This window comes from Rhynchophorus ferrugineus, unplaced genomic scaffold (assembly GCF_030347505.1).
Source record: "Rhynchophorus ferrugineus isolate W39M unplaced genomic scaffold, kcgeb_rfMv2 rfM1, whole genome shotgun sequence".
In the NCBI taxonomy this organism is placed as follows: domain Eukaryota; kingdom Metazoa; phylum Arthropoda; class Insecta; order Coleoptera; family Curculionidae; genus Rhynchophorus; species Rhynchophorus ferrugineus.
This window is the reverse complement of record NW_027472580.1, coordinates 43,682,859-43,695,910: the sequence shown is the minus strand read 5'-3', so window position 1 is coordinate 43,695,910 and position 13,052 is coordinate 43,682,859. Positions and strand designations below refer to the sequence as shown.

The 13,052-nt window shown below is 31.9% G+C and overlaps 1 protein-coding gene and 1 long non-coding RNA gene across 2 annotated transcripts in view; one reads left to right on the top strand and one right to left on the bottom strand.

Moving 5' to 3' along the window:
- T48 (FU domain-containing protein T48) overlaps nucleotides 1-13,052 on the bottom strand; it is an 82,099-nt gene that overhangs the window by 2,349 nt on the left and 66,698 nt on the right. The gene's annotated exons all lie outside the window — the stretch shown is intronic.
- Nucleotides 1,560-6,295, top strand: LOC143206803 (uncharacterized). The gene is made up of 3 exons (XR_013008531.1): nucleotides 1,560-1,726; nucleotides 2,291-2,400; nucleotides 6,218-6,295. It is a non-coding gene; the product is annotated as an uncharacterized LOC143206803 (long non-coding RNA).

The window sequence follows — 13,052 nt, the reverse complement described above, 5'->3', positions numbered from 1 at the left end:
ATGAAAAAAACAATGTATTTTTTATTGTTAGAAAATTTCCCATAATGACTTCTAGAATTTTAATTGTAAAAAATATGTTGCAACATGATATTGGGTATCCGAAAAAGTACTTTATAATACATTTACATCAGTTAAATACAAAACAATAAATTTTATCAAAAAATGAGAATAAAGTTTTGAAACTATTAAAACCTATATTTCAATAGCATCGCGAAAAAAATATACAGAGACAAAATGCCTGTTTGTGATTGCTGTTAAATTTCCTAGTTATAGCTTTTATTACGAGATATAACAACATCCATTTTCATAATTTTTTTTAAGGTTTAATAAAATAAATATCTATATAAGAATGAATCTAGTACTTATTCAATGAAGTCATACTATTTAAAGCGTCATTAGCTGAATCAGTTTCTGTTGGATTATTGGAAAAAATCTACAATGTTAATACATAATAAACATTTAATTTACAACTAAGTATGATATACAAGTATAAGGTTGTTATATATAGGGTTACAATGAAGATATTTAAATATTTAATAATAAGGCTCTAGGTATATACTCAATGTTGACTTGCATTGAGCCTAAGGTCCCTAGAGTTAAAGAAAATATCGAAAGATTCGCCAAGAACAAGTTGCTAGTTACAAGATTGACAACATATCGTTCACGACTGAAGACGACAGGTGGACATTCTGAACTATGATGGATGAAGACCAATTTTAGTATAGAATTAAATATGATACAAATTTAGTTCAGCAAATATTATAAGTTTCTAAAAATGCAAGCTTTAATTATTACGGACAAGAAAAATAATAAGAATATTTTCAATAAAACTTATTATTTTCTATTGGCGATTTTTGGTATACGTCAACGTTATTTATTTTGAAGAAATAATTAGGTATGAAGGTATATAGAATCATTTCAAAATCTACTCGATGCCAAACAAAACCAATGTGAAGACAGTAAACACAGCCTTCTGTCAGGTTGGGGCCAGTTTTTTCATTGACGGTGTTTGTTTAACGTTACGCAATTGGCCATTGAATGGTGAAGAATAAAGTTTGACGACCTCAGCAGCTGGTACCTTAGGTACAGCCTTACAACAGTTCGTGTTAAATCATAAACGATCCAAAGTTATGTTCTTTTTGAAATATTAATGATATAATCTGATAGTATTAACAAAATAATGAAAGCAGCATGCGATAAAAATAAATATTTATTTATTTAGTATTGTAAGTGTTGGTTTTAATAATAAATATGGTTTTTAGGATGGAATTAAAAAATTAACCTATACTATTATATAAAAATTCAGAAGGTGACGATATAGTCGATTACAGATATCTTATTACTCAATAAAAGCTTATAATTAATTTTATATACTAGTCACTAGAGGGCGCACAGAGTTCATAAATAATTATAAATATGGGTATAACAGCATTAATGTTTCCACAGTTTTCTCTACTTTGATATAACATATGATAACACGAAAAACAATTAATTATTTGAACTTTGTCATCCTAGATTTTGTAATGTCAATGATAAATACTGTACCAATTTCAAGTAAAAATAACACATTCAAATCTTGGTTAATTTTCCAGATGCTGTTTTCCTTAAATCAACAATTGGCACACGTACAAGTTTAGATTACCATTAGACCATTTACCGAGTAAAAAAATAGTATTTTAGATTTTGCTATTATGAGGTGTTGTATAGTTGCCAAGTCAAATGCATAGTTAGTATAACAATATTTTTTTATATCTTTATAGACTTAGATTAAGTAAATTTCATCGACATTCAATGTATTTTCATTATTTTTATATGCCATTTTATTTGATTTTAATTATCTTGTAGGTCTTGTAGTTAATGCGTGTGAATTGAATATTTTTCTTAGTGGAAACACGATCAAGTGAATTTGCAACATGACGTTTGACGACGTGTTTGACAAAACTAGTGAACAAGATATTGAAAAAGGGATGTTCTACTATATTGTTCGCTATATTTGACAAACATTGCTCTTGCTAATTATTACTAATTTTGATCGAAAGTGAACTGTGTGAGCAGCATATATTTTATCTATTAATCAACTTTAATTTACGATGAATTAAAATCAGCTTTAAAATTATGGTGCTTTAAAATTATTAGTTTTATGTTAAAAAATACAACTGGCAATTCAGAGCAATGAACACGATCAGAATTTGTAGACCTACACAGAGTAATTACACTATAAAAAGGCATTTATTGAAAAAAAATTGGCATAATGTATATAAATCAACATATTTTCCATTATTTGCTATAGCTTTTTTGTATATTGCTGGCGTGATGGTGATACTGCCATGTTGGTTTCACGGCGATCCATTCAAACTTCTTCAACATTTCCAGCAAACCGTATACCAGCCAAGACTTCAGGTCTATGAATATTCCACTTTGGTGTCTTGCCTATGTCTATGAACATTGTTGTAAGATTGTGATGAAAATATGCATAACTAACATATTTATCTAGTTATATTTTAACACAAGAGATTAACTTCTGGTTATTTTGAATTGGAATGACTATGTTATTAGACTAGATAAAACAGACTAATCCATCACCTTTCGAGCTTCGTGCATTATTGTCGTAGTATATTAAAGTCTGAATGCTGATTTGGACCTTTCTCATCGCATATAACAGGTCAATTGAAAAGTATCCGTCCTGACATATAGATGGCGCTACTAGAATTAAATCTATATATTTTTTCACCCTCAAAAAATGCGTGTATAAATTTGACAGCTGTCGGATCATTAGTTTGTGAATTATAGCATTTTGAGTGAAGCAACTTTTGTTATTGTGAAAAAATGGATAAAAAGGAATTTCGCGTGTTGATAAAATATTGCTTTTTGATGGTAAAAAAATACGCATGGAATAATTTTCATTGACTACCTTGAAAAAAGAAGGACCATCAACAGTTCATTTTCGCAAAAAAAAATGCGTTTTACTATGGTAGGCCGGGGACTTTTCAATTGACCTGTTAAAGGTCTGAAAACGGTATTTATCAGCCGTTAAGCTGCCCGACAGATCTTTTCTTTTTTGTCTTTTTCGTCCAATAGGTTTCACTCACTCTAAATCGTTTAAATCCAAATCCAAATTAATGCTATATCTAGTTTAGATATAGCATTAACATGTAGATATTTAAAAGAGGGAATAAGGAGAACTTAATTAAAAAATTAAATTAATCAATTATTAGATATGTGGCGTTCAAAATTTGATTTATTGTGCACCTGTTGAAATTTATCAACCAGAATAACAAATTTCCAATTTCAGATCTTATATAACCCCGCCAACGATTAAAAAAAAACTATTTATACCCATCCCACACTGGATTTAAAATTGTTTCGAAAACCGCATTCGCTGCCGAGACGAACCTCCATCTTAATTCAGTAAAATTATTTTTTAGAGACAAATAAAAAAATTCCCCGTCATTGTTTCCTTTTGATCCATTTTAATCGAACGACCACTAGAAAAAAGAACCATATAAATTATACCAAGGTTTTTGTAACGCAAGATTGCAACGGTATTGTCAACGACTGAATGCCCGGTCCGGTGACGTCATACGGTTTTTTTATCATTGACCTTCAATGGAACGATGAAAAGGCCGCTGATTCATTCAACGAAACTGGATAATATAAAGCACATCTTTAACGGGAATACAATTAATGATATCCATCCCATTATTGTCGAAATACATCTAATTAGCCAGTGGGAAATAGCCTGTGAGATGTGGTCGAAACATTGTTGTCAGATTGTGATGAAAATATGCATAAGTAATATATTTATCTAATAATATATACGATTTGATATGTAATGAAACATAACCGCACAATTCTTACATCATACATTTCTATTAAAATGTTTGATAACACTAAAAACAATAAAATAATTATTTTCGAATATTTTTTGAAAATGTTCAAAATTCGTATCAGTCAACTTGGACCTATAAACTGCCAATATGGAGTTGCACTAAACCATCAAATCAATTAATAATCCAACGCAGCCAAAACAAAGCTCTATGATTAATTACCAATGGTTATCGCTACGTAACAAACGAAGAGCGAACCAAACCACACGAACTTGTTCACTGTTAAGTGTATTCTTAACTTTAGCTTAAGTAGATTAGTTTTGTTTTAATTTGGGAAATACATACTGATATATTGATCCCGTACTCGTCTTGCTTGCCTATTAATGCAAGTACAATAGCACAATAGTAATAAATTAATTTGTAAGTTAAGATTGTTCAAAGCGTATCTAACGTAGGTTGTTATTACTAAACAAAAATATGTTGGTTTTTCATGTCAACAATCGGGTTAACAACAGTTTACTATATAATATTAAACATCATAGATATGAAGAGGTTGACTTATTATATATTTTAGAGTATTTATTTTGTATTTCACCCTAATTCATCAAGCCATAACTGGATACATACCTTTTTTCCAAAAAACAAATTAGCGTTAGATTGGATTTGATATTTTTTAGACAGATATTAAAAGTTATTATCATATAAACAGAAATACGATAGTTACAAATAGTCTTGCAAAATAACATTTGGTTGTGTGTTGCACATTGCGAAATTCGTGAAAATCTATACAGATGGAATTGGTTTAAATGTGATTGAGGCCTTTTTTTGGCTGAACATCACTTATTATTTTATTGATTTTTAATGAAGATACCAAATTATTTTTTATTTTTATACAGTATGCTGTATTTATTTGAATATTATTTAATTGTATTACATTATTAAGCAACAACATCAATAATAATATAAATGTTGATGTTACTACAAACACAATATACAAATAACGCAATCAGTTAACTTAATTAACAAAAAAAGAAACATGTCTATAAAATTAACCTTGATCAATTAGAATTGATAATTATATTATATTTTTATAAAAGAAGTTAAAGCAGGTGTACCATAAGGAAGTTTATTAGGGCCAATTATTTACCTACTCTACATATGTAATATACCACAAATGAAAAATATTATGATGGCTACATTTACTGAAGATATTGCGATTCTTACTGTCGGAAGTAATAGCGAAGAAGGTGCACGAAAATTACAACTGGAAAGTGACAATATAAATAATTGGACCCAAACCTGGAAATAAGAAAAGAAAACAACTGGACTTAAAAAATAGAAAAATGTATTGGTTAATTGGAACAAAACATTATCAATTTATAATAAATTGTTGTTATACAAGCAATTATTGAATCCTATATAGACATACGTAATAAGTTTTCCAGAATAAAGTTCTGAGAAGTATTGTATTTACAACCAGATACTATAGGACTGACTACTTACACCAAGACTTTTAGATACTGACTGTCACTCAGAAAATTAAGAAAATTGCAAGGAGACATGAGGACAGGCTCCTTGGATGACACCAGAAAACAGGACACAGACTCAAAAGTATCAAATTACTTGATCTCGTGTAATGTAGTATAGTCAGGTGCATTTAATAGAAAAAAGCAGTGTTAAAATATACACATTATTATACCAGAAACTAAGATAGGGCCGATGGGTCTTCCTTATTAATAGACACATTGTAGGTTAGTCGGCAACAACTAGTAACAGTGTAATAAATAAAAAAAAACTTCCCAACGAAATACGAGCCTGTAAATATTGAAAACGTCCTACATAACTAAAATGAATTGAAATATTATTCATTATATTTACGAGCAAATGTGATCAACTAACCAATCATGTACTATATCGTGTTCACTTCCCTGTAGTCTCTTAAATATAGTAACAACACCGTTAATTTGTTATTAAACTGACTTTAACTTTTATTATGTGTCAATTTATTGAAATGTAAATCACATATATCAACTTTTACATGTCATCAATGATCTACAATTTACTGAAGAATGAACACCCCGGATACGAAAAGGTTTCCTCATTCATCAGCCCATACACACTTTTTACCTATATACATACTTTTTATTAACTTTGAATAAACGTGTGTATAAAATTAACCTTAATTATTTAAAATTGATAATTACATTTTAGTCGAGTACATCAAAGGAATCTGTCCAAGAACAGTATATTCTACGATAGGCTTTATAAAGGCAGCCAGCTTGCAATAACAGCGTGTAGTTTGAAGGTGCGGTGCACAATTAACTAATCTCAACAAAGGAACATGTGCTTCCTGTATACCGTATTTAAACCTATTTTTGGTCTTGTTCCAGATTCCTTCCGAGTCGTTATCGTGCCTCCTTTTAAACCTGTACCTTATTAAAACTAAAATAAACTATTATGGTTAATTATAAATTGTTTTCTTTTTAAACTTTACGTGACCCAATATGCAGTAAACGATGCTAAAGATGGTTATTTTAATAAACGTTTTTTCCTTTTTTGTTGTCTATTTTAAATACTCCTTAATAACATTAACAACTTAATTTGTTTTAGGTTTGGTTAAAATTAGATTTAGTTTTATGTTTTAATAATGTCATCGCCTCAGCTCGCCTGGTTATGGAGTTGGGTGTTTTAATTTATATTTGAAATTCTCTATAGGAAAGAGTGTAAATCCGATAAGAAGTAACCAGCTCAATTATCTCAGTAGGGGGGCTGATAAAAATTAGGCATAATGCCTAAGACCCATTAATAACATAGGTTCAGTCTAAATACATTTTAGATAATCAAAACTTATAGATACTATAAAATTTAGGCTCTAAAATATAAGAACAATAATAATAATTAAACTGAATTTCATGTAGTCTGATTATTTTTTTCACTTTAAAAAATATAGAAAAATTGGTTCCATATCCATAATTAAAATATTTTTTAGAATTTTTTACAACTTTTTTATTAGAACTGTAACAATGTATCCTTTTCAACTTTTCCAAGGTAGGACCGAGTTTGTAGGAGTAAGTTTGTTGTACAATCTTTAAATATGTCTAACGTGTCTCATAAACTTAATATGGAGGTAAATAACATTGTCGATAAAATTTGAGGTTAAGCCTCATTTGTTTTGTTTATTGTATATATGAGTACCTGATAATTTAATTCTTTTTTCAGTTACCAAATAATATGTAAAATTATATTTAATAAAATGTGATGAGTGTAGTTTTAAGTGTGCATCAAGTCAACATATATTCCTAGAAAAATTGAACGACCATCAGACAGAATAAAATAGGTATCTTATAAGCTAATAGAGCTTATTAGATTAAGCTAACCCTAGTTAAATATAAAAAGAAAAATATTACTTAAATACAAGCGTTCAAAAAGTACGAGAGTCACTATTTATATTTCGGGAATTGGACATTGTTGTCATATGAGTCCATCTGGCGGTTCCATCGTAAAATTTTACATTTTTGACAATATACGTACTCAGAACATTTTGTCAACGGACGCTATTTGTTTATTTTATATTTACTTGAAAGTTTCGTCAACATCAATCAACTTGATTTGACTTTTGGCGATGAAGCTCCATCAAAAACCACTGTCGCTTTAGTGAATTCAATCGTGGTCGTAGTTCGCTGTGTGACGAATTTCGTGAAGGTCGTCCAAAATCGGCTGTTGTGCCAGAAAACATCGATGCTGTGTGCGAAATAATTAAGCAAGATCGTCATGTCACCTATTGTGAGATTGAGGCATCCTTAAGCATTAGTTCCACCACCATATAAGCGATTTCAATTTCAATAGTGGTGCTTCGAAAGACGTTCACAAAATCGTGACAGGTGACGAATCATGGATATATTCGTATGAGCCTGAACGTAAGCAGCAGTCGAGTGTATGGGTGTTCCAAGATGAACCAAATATAACAAACGTTGTTCACGCACGAAGCACTTCAAAGAAAATGGTGGCCTGTTTCTTTGGGAAAACTGGTCATATTGCAACAGTGCCTCTAGAGGATCGTAGAAAGGTAAATTCTGATTGGTACACAGCCATTTGTTTGCCAGAAGTCTTCGGTGAAATAAGGATAACAAACAAGAGACGCCGGATTGTTCTTCAAACCTCATTCGAAATGCTTTGAAAATTGGTTTAAGCGTATGCAAAAGTGTATTTGCTTTTTTTCCTATTCCTATCGAAATATTCTCGTATCAATCAAGTTCCACCATGTTTAGATCGCGAAAAGCTAATATTATCAAATACCTGTTCTTGTATATCAAATAGTTCGATGAACTATACTTAACCAGGTTAATATATGGTTGAATAATGTGATTTTATTTTGTTCTTCATGTTTCACAGGACTGTTAAAATTTTAAGAAAATTAAATATTCATCATTAGATATATATATATATATATATATATATATATTATATATTATTCCTTTTAAAATAATTATTTAACAACATCATTACATTTACACATCAAGATTATTTTCTTATTAATTTGTTATTAATTGGCATCTGTGTTCTTGGTTTCGATTCCCTGCTCAATTTTTTTTGTACTAATCGTTAATAAAATTAATTAATTAACTATCAACAAATTTATAAGAGAATAAAATCAAAATAAAATAAAAAATTATTGGCCAAGAGAAGCACTTTTTCATGCTTTTAATACGGTCTAAATTAATTTTCATTAGATGGTTCAAAACTAATTAGCCGAGTGTCGAAAGTACGAATGGAAACAATGAGGCGATGATACGCGCTTGGCCGAAATAGCGCGGAACCAATGCAAAATATAATTTTATGCACGCTTGTTTTACGAGAAAACCTCCTTGTTCAGAATCGTCCACGTGAAAGTCTCTAAGCAACGCAATATCAGGTGTTAAATTTAATATCTGTTTATTTTCATGTAGAAAAGCGTCGCTTTTACCGGCTTAATCGCTGCTTGCACGTGAAAATTCAACAGAAACAGGATTCAAGAAATTACCATTCTTAATAAGGTCATACCATATGGTAGCGTATTTGTAATAGACATCGTGGTTCCACAAAACTTGTGGTTTCTTTATCATTGATATCCAATTTAAAATAAGTAATATTTCTCATTATATGCATAATGAATAATTATCTGTGAAATCATGTATTTAATCCGTCATTCTATTTTTGTATTTAGTTTTGAAAAAAATTGGCAAGGCCGTACGGAGTTTTCTCTGGGCAGGTGATTATTTGTATTTATTGGATTAAGGTTTATAGGAAACGGTGTAAAATCAGTTAAATCAAATTGATTAAGGACAGGTACCGTTTGAGATACTTTGGCTACTCATTAGTCACCAGTCGATAGGTTTCATAAATTGAGGATAACTGGCGACTGGAGTTGCAATAGTAGGAAATGTGCCACTCATTTATTACATTCATATTTTGCCAGTATTGAGCCCAGCCGGCTTGGTGGCGCAGTGGTAAAGGAGATAGGACGGTCCTCCTACTGTTGCGATAGCAGCGGGTTCGAATCCTGCTGGGGCATGGTCGTAAATTTATATTTGTGATTGTTCTAGGCAAGAGTGTAAAACCCGACAAGGAAAATGATCCCAGTCACGGCAGTAACCAGGCTGGGTAAGACCGGATGTCTTCTCGGATGATTTCTAAAGTTGGTCATTCGCCAGTCCGTAGGCTTAATGTTGAGGACCATGGTTCGGAGCCCACGTTAAACTGTAGGTCCAGTCCAGATAAACCCATAGTTGGTAAAAGGAGACTTTCAAATATATTTTAAAAAAGTATTTAGCCCCCCTCCTTGTATGTAAAAAAAGGCCGCCCCCTTCCCTGTTTAATTACGTAAGAGGATGAAATGACGATGAGTACACGTTTGATTTATTTTTCATTTTTATTTTTTACTATAAAGGCCCCCTCTCAGATGAATGGCCACTAATAAAAAAATTCCTCTAAAAAACTCTAGCAACATCTAGATATTGATACTTTTGACTTTTTAATTGTTTTAATCGCTATGCTAAGATCCGCGACGGCATCTGATTCACTTCGTTTTTATGGTGCCTTTATTGTTATTTGTTTCGGGCGCCATTTTTCAGTGAACCTAACGTAATGAACAGTGTAAATTATTAGTTAATTAATATATATAAGTCGGTGGTACAATAAGTAAAGTGAATTCTCGATCTAGGAAGTGTTGTGTACAGATAGTAAAAAAAATTCTGAATTGTTTTCCGTCGAACAAATATTTGACTGTCTTTAAAAAATGGTTGATAATATTAAAAATCCAAAACTGACGGTATTATGTATCAAAGTAATTTATAATAATTACACCGTGTTTTGCTGTTGTAAGTTAGGGTAAGTTTATTCATATTAATAATTATATAAAATATCAAATATTTATTTTTTAATTTTATTAATTAACCCCCTCCCAAAAGAAGCCGATATACTTTTATTCTTGGGCCAATTATTTGCAACACCACTAAAATAATAGCTCCTGAATGCATATCTATTAAGAGAGGATTAACCAAAATTCAAAACACAAGGAATATTGGTGAAAAATAAATCAGTACGGGTATCAGTAATAGTGCAAATTATTTTTGTACAGGTAAGAACAAATTTGTTAAAGTAACATCATTTAAAATTTAATAACTACCTTGAGTGGTCTCATTTTATTAAATAAAACAAATTTGTGTAAATCATGAAGAAGATGAACATGAGGGATCTTTAGATAATTCCGTACTAACGGCAGATGACTCTTTACCTTTAATTGCAGATATTCCTATACGAACAAACGAGGCAAGGCAATATCTCATGCCACAGAAAATTCTTTTATTATACTGTCAGTAGGTCTTTGAGCTATATCTTTTATTTTATTCCGCGATATTGCCATATTGTTTATCAAATATCTAAATATCTTTCAAAAAGGTAAATTTAAAACCTTTTAATTCTACACTATATAATGATATTCTAGAGAGAATATTAAAAGAGATACGATGCGCCATATGCTTTTGGAGAAAACAGGAAAACAGAATTTTAACAGGGAAAGACTTAAAGTTTGCTTTCAATATAAGAAAACAAAAAGATAGAACTCTAATAGATCCTATTAAATTAGAAAAAAATAAATAAAAAAGACAGAAGAGAATATATTTATTTTTACAGATTATATTTAATTCATCAAATGAATTTTATTTAATAACTGTCACGTGCCTTTTATAACGAGTAACTTTATCAAAGACCCAATCAAATGTCTCCACAGCAAAAGATTTTTCTTATAGGTGCCTATAATGTAGATTTAAATTGACCAATCAAATTACTTTACTGGCAGATATAACCTCATCTGGATGATGGGCAAAGCAAAACTTTTATCCAGAGACCCCTATTAAAATATTGGTAAATTGATTTCCAGGTCATCGAGCAAGTTCTTCGTTGGTTACGTAGCGATAAGCATTGGTAATTAATCGAAGAACTTTGTGTTGGCAGCTTAAGGTAGTGAATATTGATAATTGTACCCAATATGAATAATTTTGTAACTATGCAACTATCATAATAGAAAAACTGACAACAAGTGGCAACCCCCCATTGACGCCCTTTAATATACATTATATTGTAATTGTGTATATGTTATTTAATCCTGCCCTATATAATCCTAATATTAGATTTGTTACTTGTAGCAAATATTTGAATTTGATTTCCAAGCAATCAGATAGTATCGAAAGTTCTCCACTCGATAGTACAGTTTAGAATCTTAGAAATTGTCTATTTTCTAACTACTATTGAAATTACGTCTCGTTGTAGTGACAACATACTGAAAACTAATGGGAAACCGTCGTTTTATGAAGAAAGTTGTTAGAAATTAATTACTTGTTATATTAATAGCTAAAATTAGAAGCTTGAGAAGATATCGAAAATATCTAATGTATTGTGGCGATCGCCACGATCCTTTAGGCCACCACGTTTTCATCAACAAGTTCAAAGGTTGGCAACGCCGGTGGATTGGTATCACTCAATATCTAAATAAACAAGTGATTATTAAACCAGTGTTTTTCAGTTCTCCTGCAAATTCCTTCCAAAAATAGTAGTGAGTATTCTGACAAATAATCGCAGCGGCAGCCACACATTTCGACCGACTGACCGACCCGACGAACATTCCTACAATTGGTGACCCCGACGTGATCAAAGTGCCTAACAGGTAAATCAACTCAACATAAGCCACTTGACAGGTGCTTGACACGTGCATGGAAGCATAGCACGAGGAACAGAACCCATCAACATCACATGGTCGACGACATCCCACGAGACTAGCGTGATGGACGAAAACCACAGAAGCCCACCATGTATACCATCAACACATGTACACCCTCGCATCACGAGACGGGACACGTAACATACTTATAGGTACCCTCAAACAAAGCTAAGCGCCCCAAGACGAACGACGTCCTGCTACAACTCCGATGGCAGCTGATCCCGTAAAACTCCTCGCTCAGATTGGGATCCCCATCTCATCAGCAGTCCCCGGGCGTTTGTTTGCGTGATAGCGGGTGCACTCTGGAACTTGCACCACATATAGGTACGTTCCACGGCAGTTCCACTAGGAGGGGAGTTATGTGGCGATCGCCACGACCCTTTAGGCCACCACGTTTTCATCCACAAGTACAAAGGTTGGCAACGCCGGTGGGTTGGTACCATGCAGTTCCAGGGTATAAAAGACCATCACAACGACGTCTCGCTCTCTTCTCTTTTCTCCATCCCCCTGTAATAGTACCACTTCCACAGCGCTACCGTACTTCCTCTACCTAACCTAATATCCTGTCAATTCTCACGTCGACCACATGTATCACTCAATATCTAAATAAACAAGTGATTATTAAACCAGTGTTTTTCAGTTCTCGTGCAAATTCCTTCCAAAAATAGTAGTGAGTGTTCTGACAAATAATCGCAGCGGCAGCCACACATTTCGACCGACTGACCGACCCGACGAACATTCCTACAGTATCATTAGCAATATCGTAGCAGTATGTATATCAATAATCTTCATATTAATGTTAGTTTTGATATATTAATACACGACCACAGTAAAGATAAAGGAAAAACTCTCGGATTAATCTCATATTTATTCTTTTTCTTTTATTTACACAAATTTGAGCTGACTCATCAAGTAATTAATATGAGCCGGTGTCAAGTTACATTTCATAGTTTGTTTTGTCTGTCGTAAAG